This window comes from Stenella coeruleoalba (genome assembly GCF_951394435.1).
Source record: "Stenella coeruleoalba genome assembly, chromosome: 1".
Classification (NCBI taxonomy): Eukaryota; Metazoa; Chordata; class Mammalia; order Artiodactyla; family Delphinidae; genus Stenella; species Stenella coeruleoalba.
The window spans coordinates 109136876-109151304 of NC_137169.1; the positions used below are offsets into that span (position 1 = coordinate 109136876).

At 40.3% G+C, this 14429-nt stretch overlaps 1 protein-coding gene across 2 annotated transcripts in view; it reads left to right on the forward strand.

Annotated features, from left to right (window-relative positions):
* Window positions 1-14429, forward strand: part of LOC307190216 (uncharacterized protein) — a gene marked incomplete at its 5' end in the record, with an annotated part of 126358 nt that overhangs the window by 15780 nt on the left and 96149 nt on the right. The window contains one exon of one of the 2 annotated variants that reach the window (XR_013829444.1): window positions 3837-4994. The exons of the other annotated variant lie outside the window; for it this stretch is intronic. Of the gene's footprint in view, window positions 1-3836; window positions 4995-14429 lie in introns of those variants that run through there. 2 annotated transcript variants of the gene reach the window in all.

Below are 14429 nucleotides of genomic sequence, written 5' to 3' on the forward strand. Positions count from 1 at the left end.
GTATGCCTGATTTTTCAAGGCATATCAAAAAGGCTACTGTGTCTACATCAAAGTGAGTGGAGTGTATGGAAAGAGCTAGTGAAGGCCAAATTATGTAGAGCTTTGTTGGTCATTGTAAGGATTTTGGCTCTTACTCTGAATGCGATGGGGCACCACTGGAGGGTTTTGAGTAGAGCAAGGACATGATCTGACTTACACGAGCTAACAACAGTGTTACCTTGGCTGTTAGGTAGAGAAGAGACTGAAGGGGTGACTTTCTTCCCTCAACCCCCAAGCCAATTTCTTTCCTATCCCACTTTGGAAAGCAGTTTCTACCATCCAAGCCCAGGAACCTGGACGGCATCTGACTCCTCCTTCTCTCCCATACCTTACATCCAATCAGTTACCACTAATCAGGGAGACCAGTCAGGAAGTTATTGCAGTAGTCTAGATGAGGGAGGATGTTGGCTTGGACCAGGGTGGGAGTGATGGAAGTAGTTATTCCAGATGTAATTGAAGGTAAAGGCAACAGGATCTGCTGATGAATTACAAGTGGAATGTGAGAGAAAGAAACAAGTCAGGATGATACCAAGGATTTTGGCCTAAGCAACTGGAAGTGTGGAATTGTCCGCAGTTGAGACGGGGCAGACAGTAAGGAACAGGTTTAGGGAAGAAGATCAGGAATTCAGTTTTGGATGTATTAGGTTTGAGATAGACGAAAAGACCCATGCAATAGAATAGAGTCCATAGACACAGACCTACACATATGTGGACACCTGATTTACAATGAAGGTGTCATTGCGATTTGGCAGAGAAAATGTGGTCTTTTTAACAAATGGTGCTGGATCCATTGGATGGCTGATGGAAAAAAAATGAGCCTTGACCCTATTATATTGCATGCACAAAAATCAGTTCCAGATGGATTGTATATGTAAACATGAAAGGTACAATAGTAAAGCTTCTGGAAGATAACATGGAAGATCTTCATGACTGTAGAGGCAATATCTTAACAAAATACAAAGATTGCTAACCATAAAGGAAATATATTGATAAATTGAACTTCATTATAGTTAAGAATTCTTATTAATTGAAAGATACCAGTAATCATGAAAAGGCAAGCCTCAGAATGGGAGAAGATATTTGCAAAAACACACATCTGATGAAGGACTTTAAGTATAAAGAACTCCTACACACCAATAAGGAAAAGTCTAACAACACAAATACATAAGACTTGACCAGGCACATCAAAAAAGAGGATATCCAAATGATTAGTAAGCAAATAAAAGGGTACTCATCTTTCTTAGCCATCAAGGAAATGCAAATTAACAGGTACACACCTATCAGAATAGGTGTGTATAGAATAGAATAGCTGCTAAAAAATAGAATAGCTGCTAAAAAATAGAATAGCTGCTAAAAAAACCCTGACAATACCAAATTTTGATAAGGAAGTGGAGAAACTGGAATCCTCATGCTCAGCTAGTAAGAGTTTAAATTGACAAAACCACTTTGGAAAACTTTGGCTGTATTTACTAAGGCTGAACGTATACACTCCCTATGACCCAGCAGTTCTATTCCTACGGTATATACCTAACAGAAGTGACTGAAAGAGACAAGGAAAAGAATGTCCATAGTAGCTTCTTTTATAATAGCACTGTAGTGGGAGCAACCCAAATATTGACCAGCAGTAGACCGGAAAAGTTGTGGTAAACGCATACAGTGTCTTTACTGCAATGAGGAAGAATAGACCCAACAGCCTGGTCAATCTCATAATATTGAGAGAAAAAAGCTAGGCACGCAAGGGTATTTTTAAGTTTCATTTATACAACCTTTGAAAACAGGCAAAACTAAAATGATAGAACTCAAGATGGTTTTACCTTTGGGGAGGTAACACCATTGTTGATAAGGAGGGGGCACAAGGGGATCCACAAGGATGCTGGTAATGTTCCACTTCTTGAAATGAGCCGTGGTTACATGGGTATATCCATTTGTGTAAACCCACTGAGCTGCACCTAAGATTTATATCATATTCTTAATGTCTTGCAGCTCATTTTGAAATAATAGGTTACCACTTTGGTCTGTTTTGTGGGTATGTCTTTCTGGATGCTCTGTTGTTTGTAGGGATGTTATTCTGTTCCTTACTCTTTTTTTTTTTTTTTTAACATAACAACTTTGTGAGAATTCAACCTAAATCCTTTTTTGTTGCTGATTTTTATGTATTCTTCCTGAACTTTTAGAATGAGGCAGGAAAGCTTTTTATAACTTCACAAAGACCCCTCTGTGTTTTGGTATAATGTTAGAAATATGAAGCCTGCTTTCTGAGATTTGTGGGATCTGTTCTTCCTGGACTTTGATCAGGACCTTGCCTCTCTCTTGTCCTTGTCCTGCTCAATTTTGATTCTACTCCCTGCATTTTCTCTCCAGGAGGGGGCCCTGTTCTAGAAGGAAACCCTGGGAGTTGAGTTCTGAGAGTTCATAGGGGCCAAACTGCCCCAGCCGCCTCAGTCCTTACTGGGTACCCTTTGTACTCTCCCAGTTTCACCTGTGCCTTCTGTACCTGTTGCTCTTTTGGAGTTCTGTTCTCAGGTCCATCATACACTGCCTCATTTCTTCCTTCTTCTCACACATGCTAATACAATGCAGGTTTTGTGACTGTTGATTTGTCCCTGCTTGCTTTCATTTGGGGGTTCATGGGGATACTTTATCATTAAAGCTTTACTGTGAATGTCCGTGGGGTTTAGTTTTGCTTTCTAGTTGCTTATCTGTTTTTATGTGAGGATTCAGAGATTGAAAAGCTGTGCTGCTGCCACTGCTGCCGCTATTTTCCCAGAATCTCCTGTATGTATATTTTAAAAAGACTTTATTTTTTAGAGAAGTTTTAGGTTTATAGAAAAATTGAACAGAAAGTACAGAGAGTTCCTATATATACTCCCTCTCCTCCAGTTTCTCCTACTATTAACATCTTGCATTAGTGGTACATTTGTTATAATTGAAGAACCAATAGTGTTACTTAAGTGAAGTCCATAATTTACATTTGTGTTCATTCTTTACGTTGTATAGTTCTGTGGTTTTTGACAACTGTGTAACGTGATGTATATTATATTTCTATAAGAGTTAAAAAGCAGAATCACCCTCTGCTTAGAAGCAGCTTACCTGTTTCTGGTACTGAGACCTTAAGACATGGATTTATACAGAGGTTCTCATAGAGGGGATTCTATTCAATATATAATGAAGCAAAGAACTTTCTCAAAGACAGCAAAAAGCCTCTCAAGGGCTCTACCATGTAATGTCTCTCAATATAAGCAATGGCACTGAAGTCCAGTGAAAGAAATTCAAGGCGAATGGAAGAGACCCAGCAGGGGAGGCAAAACAAAATAGTATATGTATACAGCTTTCTGATAATCTGGCCTAACTCAGAGGGTAATGTACAAGCATACCTCATTTTATTGCCCTTCACAGATATTGTATTATTTTTTTTTACAAAGTGAAGGTTTGTGGCAACCATCTGTTGAGCAAGTCTGTTGGCGCCATTTTTCTAACAGCATTTGTTCGCTTTGTTTCTCTGTGTCACATTTTGATAATTCTTGAAATATTTCCGACTTTTTCATTATTATATTTGTTACGGTGCTCTATGATCATTGATCTTTGATGTTACTATTGCAAAACAATTATGACTTGCTAAAGGCTCAGATGATGGTTAGCATTTTTTAGCAATAAAGTATTTTAAAATAAAGGTATGTACTTTTTAAGACATAATGTTATTGCACATTTAATAGACTACAGTATAGTGTAAAAATAACTTTTATATGAACCAAAAAACTCATGTGACTTGCTTTATTGTGATATTTGCTTTATTGCAGTGGTCTGGAGCCAAACCCACAGTATCTCTGAGGTATGCCTGTTCTGAGACTTATATATACTTTAGGTAATCCTACATAGAAATGTTGATAGATATTGAGAAGCAACAGCAACGTTATAGAGCTCTTTGCTTATTAAATATTCTTTCTCCAGTGCATGCCATTTTTTAGGAGCCTTGAGAAACTATAAATCTGGATTTTTAGGCTGATATTCTATATGGGGAGAGGTGGGCTTTAAGCATGGTTAATAGTCCACTGACAGCTGTGATATCTTACTAGTTGTGGAAACATGCATTGGGCATAACACCAGATTCCTTATAGCATTTTTATTACCCTCTTTTTGTGTCTCTGTGGAACTGCTTACAGCTATATATTCCATAAAGTTTGTGGTTTTAATCCTTCCACTTAGATTATAGTAACTCTGCCTTCCATTTCTTTCTTAAAATTTTTTCCCCTTTCATTTCTTTTAAAATTACCTTATAGTATCACTGAGCACACACAAAAAGAACATCACAGAATTTGCTGACAATTTTGATCAATATGTTCTCACCAAAATGCACATTAACCTTAATAGCCAAAAAAGTTTCCTATTGACGCTGGAACAAACAAAAAAACTTAGTGGCTTAAAGTGACAAAAATTTATTATGTTATAGTTCTGGGGTCTTTGAAATGGGTCTCATGGGGCTAAAATCGAGATGTAAGCAGGGCTGGAGGATTTGCGGGAGAGTCTGTTTCCTTGCCTTTTCCAGCCTCTAGAGGGTTCCCGCATTCCTTGGTTTGGGCCCCCAGGCAGCAATTGTATATAAATCCAACCTCTCTTTCTGTTATCACAACTCCTTTAACTCTTCTGCCTGCCTCTTTCACACCTTAAGGACTGTTGTGATTACACTGAGCCCAACCAGACAATCCAGGATCTCAAGATCCCTAACTCAGTCACATCTGGTAAAGTCCATTTTGCCATGTGGGGTAACATATTCCAAGGTTCTGGGGACTAGATGTAGACATCTGTCAGGACCCACTATTCTGCCTGCCACAAATACATTTAGATAATTATCTATTTCTTCCATTTACTTTTTAAAAATTGAAGCATAGTTGATTTACAATATTATATTAGTGTCAGGTATAAACATAGTGATCCATATCTTTATCGATTATACCACATTTAATTCTTCCATCCTGAATCCTCTGAATTTCTGGTCAGTAAAATTTTTGGTAATTAGAAACATCCTTTGAGTAATTAGGAAAATTTTATACATCATTATTTCCTAATATACTTTAAGGCTATTTTTCCTTAATAAGCTAATAGGTATGTTTATCTCAATACCTAATAATAGTTTGTACCTTTAACTGATGACCACTGTCTTATTAGGGGCTTAGAAGAACTTCAAAATTTAGTCTGCTGGGCCTCACACAGAGATAGATTTCTCCATTATTTAACCTTTTTGGTTTCCAAATTGGGTATAAAAGAGCCAACAGATATATAAAATGAGATCTTGGTAACTCTTTCCTCTTCCATAAAAAGAGTGGTAAGATGCTCCCCTCGTATTTCTACAATTCTTATATCCATGGCAGGACTAAATATGCTAGGGGATGATGAAGTATGTTTAGCGATTCAAACTAGCTCAGAAATTACCACCAAGAATACCTATCTAACTAGTTCTCCTTGAAACCTGGACTGCAGTGCTTGTCACCATCAAATCTTCTGGAATAGCAGAGGGGATAGACTTTTGAATTGTTACTTTTGGGTGCTCTGCCAGTGTGGCTGTGCAGCAGACACATGAAGAGTGGCTAAAGAGCAGTACCTATGTCCTCCCCCAATGGGATTAAGGTCAGAGAAAGCAGGTTCCAAGGCACAGAAATCTATTGTGTGAAAAGTCTGTAGGTGGAGGCTCTGCCAACTTTCTAGGGCTGCAAGATGATAGCACTGTGAGCTCTAAGGGCCCTCCTGGAAAATGCGTCACACGGAGGACAGTGCTTTCTCACAGGGGAGCTGACAGCTGCAGGTAGCAAGGGCTCTACCTCTAGAACTTCTCACTTCAGAGCACAAACCACAGAAACTACAACCATCTTTAGCATGGAGGAATAGGCGAAAAAACAAAAGGAGAGAGGGAGGAAGAATAAAGAACATAAGACTATTATTTACATTTACTTGGTTTCTGGTATGACAAGGGATATAGAACTCTTAATGTAATATTTCAGTATTTTTCTCTTTGGAATGAGGTAATAAAAGCTACCACTTACTGAGGAGCTACCAGGTACTAGGTATTGAATGAGGCACTTTATACCCATAATATCTCACTTTATCTCATAGCAACTGATAAGTCTGTCTTGATATCTCCATTTTAAAGGTGAAGAAATAGCTTCAGGAGATTAATGAACTTTCCCAGGATCACACAGTTAGTAAGTTATAGAGCAGGAATTCAAACTCAGGTCTTTCTGACAATATAAATCATGGTGAAATATCTCATTTCATAAATATGAGGAATTCCAAGGCATAATCTCAATATCATTCCCAGAAGCATACACTTGTTGAAGCCTGTAGTTGCTCTCTCTCATTGCTGGACCCAGGTTTCTATGTAAAGATTAAGCACCATCTGGTAAATCACATTAAAAAAGAGAGCAGTTAGACTTGAGGACCTGCAGGGGGCATCAGAGGACCACTGAGCCTTAGGACTCAGCACAATTCAGAAAGAAGCCAAAGGGCACTGTGACTAGGGGTGTGGCTCTGCGTGTGGGGATGAGGGGCAGGAATAAAGTGAAATGAAGCTGACAGATGGAAGGAGATGTCTCACTTTGCTCCCTGCTGTTTTCCTACCACATTTCTGTTCCTCTTTTTTTTACATTTTTTGTTTTGTTTTCATGCTCTTTCAACTTTCTTCCTAATCCTGTCTACCATTAATTGCATTTTACTCTCCTCCCTATTTTTTTCCCCTTCCCTTTAGGTTATTTCTCTCTCTCTCTTTTTTTTTTTTGGCTGCAGCTGCGGCTTACGGGATCTTAGTTCCCCGACCAGGGATTGAACCCGTCCGTGGCAGTGAAAGCACCGAGTTCTAACCACTGGACCTTCAAGGAATTCCTTTTCTCTTATTTTTAAGAACCTCAAATTTGTCTTAAAATGTACTCATTTAAAATTGTCTCTACACATGTAAATTATAGGTAACACTGGACTTCCCTGGTGACGCATTGGTTAAGAATCCACCTGCCAAACCCATGCACATATGGTCACCTTATTTTTGATAAAGGAGGCAAGAATATACAATGGAGAAAAGACAGCCTCTTCAATAAGTGGTGCTGGGAAAACTGGACAGCTCTATGTAAAAGAATGAAATTAGAACACTCCCTAACACCATACACAAAAATAAACTCAAAATGGATTAAAGACCTAAATGTTAAGGCCAGACACTATCAAACTCTTAGAGGAAAACATAGGCAGAACACTCTATGACATAAATCACAGCAAGATCCTTTTTGACCCACCTCCTAGAGGAATGGAAATAAAAACAAAAATAAACAAATGGTACCTAATGAAACTTAAAAGCTTTTGCACAGCAAAGGAAACCATAAACAAGATGAAAAGACAGCCCTCAGAATGGGAGAAAATATTTGCAAATGAAGCAACTGACAAAGGATTAATCTGCAAAATTTACAAGCAGCTCACAGCAGCTCAATATCAAAAAAATAACCCAATCCAAAAATGGGCAGAAAACCTAAATAGACACTTCTCCAAAGAAGATATACAGATTGCCAACAAACACATGAAAGGATATTCAACATCACTAATTATTAGAGAAATGCAAATCAAAACTACAATGAGATATCATCTCACACCAGTCAGAATAGCCATCATCAAAAAATCTACAAACAATAAATGCTGGAGAGGGTGTGGAGAAAAGGGAACCCTCTTGCCCTGTTGGTGGGAATGTAAATTGATACAGCCACTGTGGAGAACAGTATGGAGGTTCCTTAAAAAACTAAAAATAGAACTACCATACCATGCAGCAATCCCACTACTGGACATATACCTGAGAAAACCATAATTCAAAAAGAGTCATGTACCACAATGTTCATTGCAGCTCTCTTTACAGTAGCCAGGACATGGAAGCAACCTAAGTGTCCATCGACAGATGAATGGATAAAGAAGATGTGGCACATATATACAATGGAATATTACTCAGCCATAAAAAGAAACCAAATTGAGTTATTTGTAGTGAAGTGAATGGACCTAGAGTCTGTCACACAGAGTGCAGTAAGTCAGAAAGAGAAAAACAAATACCGTATGCTAACACATATATATGGAATCTTAAAAAAAAAAAAGTTCTGAAGAACCTAGGAGCAGGACAGGAATAAAGACGCAGATGTAGAGAATGGACTTGAGAACATCGGGAGGGGGAAGGGTAAACTGGGACGAAGTGAGGGAGTGGTGTAGACATATATACTACCAAATGTAAAATAGATAGTGGGAAGCTGCCGCGTAGCACAGGGAGATGAGCTCTGCTTTGTGACCACCTAGAGGAGTGGGATAGGGAGGGTGGGAGGGAGACGCATGAGGGAGGAGATATGGGGTTATATGTATATGTATAGCTAATTCACCTTGTTATAAAGCAGAGACTAACACAGCATTGTAAAGCAATTATACTCCAATAAAGATGTTAAAAAAAAAAAAAGAATCCACCTGCCAATGCAGGGGACACGGGTTCGATCCTTGGTCCAGGAAGATCCCACGTGCTGCGGAGCAACTAAACCCGTGCACCACAACTACTGAGCCTGCGTTCTAGAGCCCGAGAGCCACAACTACTGAGCCCACGCACCACAACTACTGAAGCCTGTGTGCCTGGAGCCCATGCTCTGCAACAAGAGAAGCCACCACAGTGAGAAGCCCGCGCACTGCAATGAGGAGTAGGCTCCATTCGCCACAACTAGAGAAAGCCTGCACGCAGCAACGAAGACCCAACCGAAAAAAAAAAAAGGAACACAGCAGCAGCACCGACATTATAAATAATTACTACCAAGAGAGGAGAATGCTAAGTGCTACTGGGTGCTCATTGGGTTTTTTTTGGGGGTGGGGAGGCGCTGAATTAAAATGATATGGAATTGGGTAATTCACTGGCAGTCCAGTGGTTAGGACTCTGTGCTTTCACTGCTGGGGGCCAGGGTTTAATCCCTGGTCAGGGAACTAAGATCCCACAAGCTGCGCAGTGCCGCCAAAAAAAAAAAAAAAAAAATTGAAAGTAATAGCAATACCTATACCTTAATTTGGAAAAAAGGGGAAGTTTAACAAAGGTGCTTTGAATTGAGATGCATTGAGATTGTGCTTTCCTTTACTGTTTTAGAGAACATTTTTCAGTGATCTAACTTCACGTAACTGCTTCCTGCAATCTAAAAAAACTTATGGACTCAGGCAACCTAACAAAACCCATCCATGAAAGGTAGTAAGCATTAAATTCTATTTAGACTCAAGGATTACAGACAGTTAAAGATGAATGAGACCTCAGAGAGCATCTAGTCACCCCCTTTCTCTCCTGCAGTGACTGAATCTCCTTGAGACCAAGGACAAGGTCGCATTCTTTGACTCCATAAAGCCTAGCCCAAACCCTCATCAGTAGCAGGTGTTCTGTAAATACTTGAATGAGAACACTTGAGGCCCAGAGAGATGACTGGTTCTTATAACTCCATATAGCAAGTCTGTTGTGGAGCCAGACTCAGATGGCGGTCTCCTGACCCTTGCTCACTGGTCTAGCTTGTCCATCTTGAATCACTGCAGCACCACCTTTGCACTCATCTGTCCACCTGAATTTAAAACCAGCTGTGGGCTGTGTGTGTGTGTCTGTATTCTGAATTCTGCTTTTTTCATTTAGTAATATTTTATATTTTCAGGTATATTGGTTCTCTATTGCTGCTGTAACAAATTACCACAAGTTTAGCAGTTTAAACAACACAAGTGTATTGTTATCTTACAGATCTGTAGATTAGAAGTCCAACACGGGTCCCGCTGGGCTAAAATCAAGGTGTCAGCAGGACTGTGATCCTTTCTAGAGGCTCTGTGGGAAAATGTGTTTCTTTGCCCTTTCCAGCTTCTAGAGTCTACTCACATTCCTTGGCTCAAGGCCCTTTCTTCCATCTTCAAAGCCAGCAATCTGTACCTTTCTTTAATCACATCTTCCTTGACTCTCACTCTTCTGCCTCCCTCTTCCACTTTTAAGGACTCTTGTGACTACATTGGGCATATCTGGATAATTCCTAGCTTAAGGTCAGCTGATTAGTAACAATTCCATCTGCAACCTTAATTTCCCTTTGTCATGTTATCTAACATATTTTTATGTTCTGGGGATTAGGACATGGACATCTTGGTGGGGGGGCATTATTCTGTCTGCTACATCAGTTCCCAACATAGCTAACATACTTAACATCTATTGACTAAAGAATTTGTTGTTTGCATAATCTGTTGGTTAATGAATTCTCTTTTAATCGTGGGCTCTGAGTATGGTCCTTCCGTCACTTATGGTCCAACATCCCCTTTCATAACAAATACTTTGTAATGATCCCTTTACTCTCCTGAAACAAAATTCATAGATAATATAACATCTACATGCATAACTTAAAAAAAACTAACATCCAAATAGTCATGTAAAAGAGAAATAAAAGGGAAGTAATTTATAACAAAACACTATCAGTTCCAATATGTAATTGCTCAAGCATAGCTCCCTTAGAAGACATAATGATGCAATAAGAATCTTGCAAGTACACATAGAACCACTGTGATTGCAATAGCTATAGATACTGGCTGATACAGGTATGCTGATGACACAAATCATTGTTGGTCATCTAATTTTACAAAATGTGAACACTTCTTAGGAAGGTTCTGAATAACATAAAGTTTATGATAGTTGCATTCCTGGAAAATTCAGTAATATTTAAGCTGTGTAAAAAATGCTTTGCATTTATATGTGAAATGGAATTAGGCTCCAGGTTCAGATAATCGAAGTTTTTTCACCTACATGAAGACTGGGAGGGTATATAAAGTTGTGTAGGATGTGGGGCCGTTGACCATTGCACTGACCCATGAATTGCAGAACATCTAGTATCTAACGCCAGCCCTAACCCTACCCACTGAGTGCTGGCAGTGCTTGCTGATCATCAAAACATCACACTTGTAAATTTCCCAGGCTAGAGGTGACATCATGCTTGATGAGAAACACTGGTTGATGGGGTCAGCATTTTTGAGTTACCAGTGATTTTCACTGGGAGAGATGATAATAATAAAGTTGACATTCGTTGAGTACTAAGTATGTGCCATCCACTGTTCTAAATAAATATTTAATCTATTTAAACTCATTTAATCCTCACAACAACCCTACTAGGTAGGGTCTATTATTATTCCCAATTTACAGATAGGGAACTTGAAACTTACTAAGTTTAGGCAACTCATTCAAGAAAACCTAGCAAGGGAATTTCCTGGTGGTCCAGTGGTTAGGACTCTGTGCTTTCACTGCTGAGGGCTTGAGTTCAATCCCTGGTTTGGGAACTAAGATCCCACAAGCCGTGCTATGTGGCCGGGAAGGAAAAAAAAAAAGAGAAAGAAAAAAAGAAAAGAAAACCTAGCTGGTAAGTAAAGAAATCGGAACTCAAACCTGGGCAGTCTGGTGCCAGAGCCTGTGTGAGTAACCATTGCACCCCACTGCTTTACATCAGAAGCTGGTCAGTCTTGAATCACTTCTCCCCAAATAATAGTGATTCCATTATAATTTATCAGCGTGTCCTAAGCTAATCTGACTAAGCCTGCTGCTGGGGAAATTGATCAAGATATTTGACTCCCTTTCTAGCTGTCCTGCCCCATTTCTCACTTATACACACACACACACGTGGCAGTCACATTCTTTTCTTTCCCTCTGGCTCACTGAAAGGAATGATGATATCAAAGCTACTGTAGATGTCTGAGCGATGGTAGTAAGGACTGGAGAAAATGAGTCAGGAGCCATTCATTGGAAAGATCATGTGTGTGTGTTGTCACTACAGATGTAGTAACTTGGTTACAGTTGCTTGGTAACTATTCACCGTTATACGTAATTAAAAAAAATTGAAACTGGCTCTGGTAAAAGTCTACACGGCTTTTTCCACCGCTTTTACAATCTCTAGTTCTCACTACTGTCATGGGAAAACAAAACAAAAAGCTAGTAGCTCCATGCTTTACCTTTCCCCTTAACTCCTCCCTTGGGTTTGGCAGCCACTGCTAACACTCTTTATGCCAAATTTTGCAGATTCAGACATTTGAATGCAGGGCATGGAATTGCTTCACAGTAGCTTTTTAGATTGCTAATTTTAGATATTTACTGGCAAAGCTGTAACACTCCTTCACTGAAGGAGAAGAATTAAATACATTTTGTATTTGGAGTGGTCAACATCCTACCACACTGATTTTTTAAAAAAAATAAATATCGTATATATGTATATATTTTTAAATAAATTTATTTATTTATTTTTGGCTGTGTTGGGTCTTCGTTTCTCTGCGAGGGCTTTCTCTAGTCGCGGCAAGCGGGGGCCACTCTTCATTGCGGTGTGCGGGCCTCTCACTGTCACGGCCTCTCGTTGCGGGGCACAGGCTCCAGACACGCAGTCTCAGTAGTTGTGGCTCACGGGCCCAGCTGCTCCACGGCATGTGGGATCCTCCCAGACCAGTGCTTGAACCCGTGTCCCCTGCATTGGCAGGCAGATTCTCAACCACTGTGCCACCAGGGAAGCCCTACCACACTGAATTTGAATGTAGTAGTACCCCTAGTCTGAGAGGTGGGACCGGTGGAATCCCAGGATTTTAGGCCCGAGGTGCCAGTAGAGCCCCACTCCTCAGCTAGAGTGCATGGCTGCCCCCTGACAAATCCCCAAGGTGTACTTGCTCTGGGACCTTGGGTACGTTACTCACAGTCTTCAAGACTCACTTTTCTCATCTGTGGGTGGAAATACTACTAGTCTCTAACTCAGTGTTGTTGTGGGGGGTGAAATGAGATGATGGGTGTCCAACAGCCAGGCCCGTGGGCACCTAAGCAAGGAGTAGCGTGGGACACTAACTTAATATCATGAGTGCTCCAAGGTCACCAGACCTTTAAAGGTGAGATGCAGATGTTCAGGGGGTGTCATTAGTGGTCAGAGGTTATGAATTACATATTTAGTCACCCATGCAGTCCCTGAAAAACATTTTAGTAATTTGTCAACTTTAAAAATCGGGAGATTTCATGTAACAACCTGAATTTCTGGCTTCTCTTAAAAATGTGGGAATGTCTGTAAATCTGCCATCTTTCCTACCTGGCAGCAATAAACCTGAACTGAGATGGGGTTGTACCCCCAGGCACTCTCTCTTCATTTGTCACCTGCCAGCTCCAAGCATTTGAGTTAGCTGCTACCCGGTATGCAGAACATCTTAACCAGTGCCTGTACCTAGAAACTGTAATAGCCATTGTGTGTCCAGCCCTTCCCACGTAGAGGAGCTGGGAAGCAAGAACCCAGTAAAGCAGAGTTACTGAAAGTCACATCATCCAAGAACTCCTGTAACTGAACTGGAGTATCAGTAAGCTTACTAGTATTAGCAGCTTTAGGCCCATTCTTGAGAAACATTTCAAGCTAGTGGACAAGAATGTATTTACATGCCTGTCACATTGGGGTATTTAGCTGGAAATTCAAAAGGAAGTTCTCGAATCAGGAGAATGGCTCTGGTCAAATAGTATTTATATGGCCTGTCTTTTTCCCTTTTCTAATACATCTAGACAAAGCCTAGTTTTGAAATACTCCTGGATGCCTCATTGATCTTGATGGGGGAGGGGAGAGTGGGAAAATAGGAAATTCTCAAAATACTCTTAAAACATGATTGATAGACATCCTTGATGTAACTAAACACTTCTGCCATAGAGTATGAAATGAGAGAAGTGGCAGTAAGCAAGGGGCAATTTGGGGCCCTTTGGCACTTTATTCTCCTCATGAGTACCTGCCACAAGGCCCTGCAATTAAATAAGTAAATATGCAACCAGGTCAAATAATCCTTTTTGCTATTGCAAAAGAAGCTGCAAGGTAGGTTACCCATGGCCCCCCACTGCCCCCCTGACTGATACCTCTAGACCCCTGTGGCTGATGGCAGCTTGCACCCCTCTTGCTGAAGGGTACTGTGAGTTAAAACAATGGGGATCGGGTCCCCTTCCTCAGAGCTGGCCATCCTTGCATTAGCGGATTCATAGCAAAGAAGGAGGTGGCTTTATGGTTTGTTTCTCTGAAATCCATCTGACCCCACCCAACTCCCCTTCAAACTTGATCCAGGTGCTTGGTTGGGACTGTGATCTGAGTTACAGGATTTTAAAAAGTGACTGTGCTTGACTTTGCCCTGTTAGGGCTCCAGTATTCTGCGGAGGCCCCTTTGGCTGTAAATACTTCAGAAAAACTGAACATGAGGAACATAGAGACAAATTAGATAAATTAAAAAAAAAACTTTTATATAGTGACTTCCCAGTTAGCAAGCAAACTGTCCTCCCCCACAAAGCATATTTCAGAGGTCAGGCTGAACTCAGGTAGAAATAAGTAAGCTCAACTGAACGGCATGTTCTTAAATCTAAGATTGAA